Source organism: Arachis duranensis, chromosome 6, assembly GCF_000817695.3.
Source record: "Arachis duranensis cultivar V14167 chromosome 6, aradu.V14167.gnm2.J7QH, whole genome shotgun sequence".
NCBI lineage: Eukaryota > Viridiplantae > Streptophyta > Magnoliopsida > Fabales > Fabaceae > Arachis > Arachis duranensis.
The window spans coordinates 40434683-40435296 of NC_029777.3; the positions used below are offsets into that span (position 1 = coordinate 40434683).

Consider the following 614-nt stretch of genomic DNA (forward strand, 5'->3'; position numbering starts at 1 on the left):
TTGACCCTGAAGTCTATAGACTTATGCTATTCCCTTTTACTGTAAGAGACAGAGCTAGGATATGGTTGGACTCATAACCTAAAGAAAGCCTGAACTCTTGGGAAAAGCTAGTCAATGCCTTCTTGGCAAAATTCTTTCCACCTCAAAAATTGAGTAAGCTTAGAGTGGAAGTCCAAACCTTCAGACAGAAGGAAGGTGAATCCCTCTATGAAGCTTGGGAAAGATACAAATAATTGATCAGAAAGTGTCCTTCTGATATGCTTTCTGAATGGAGCATCATAGGTATCTTCTATGATGGTCTGTCTGAACTGTCCAAGATGTCTTTGGATAGCTCTGCTGGAGGATCTCTTCATCTGAAGAAGACGCCTACAGAAGCTCAAGAACTAATCGAAATGGTTGCAAATAACCAATTCATGTACACTTCTGAAAGGAATCCTGTGAACAATGGGACAAATCAGAAGAAAGGAGTTCTTGAGATTGATACTCTGAATGCCATACTGGCTCAGAATAAGATATTGACTCAGCAAGTTAATTTGATTTCTCAAAGTCTGTCTGGAATGCAAAATGCACCAGGCAGTACTAAGGATGCTTCATCTGAAGAAGAAGCTTATGAT

General features: G+C 39.7%; 1 non-coding gene across 1 annotated transcript; it reads right to left on the reverse strand.

The window, feature by feature from the left end:
* Positions 1-155: 155 nt before the first annotated feature.
* On the reverse strand, positions 156-263 carry LOC127740200 (small nucleolar RNA R71). The gene has a single exon (XR_008000881.1). It is a non-coding gene; the product is annotated as a small nucleolar RNA R71 (small nucleolar RNA).
* Positions 264-614: the final 351 nt, after the last annotated feature.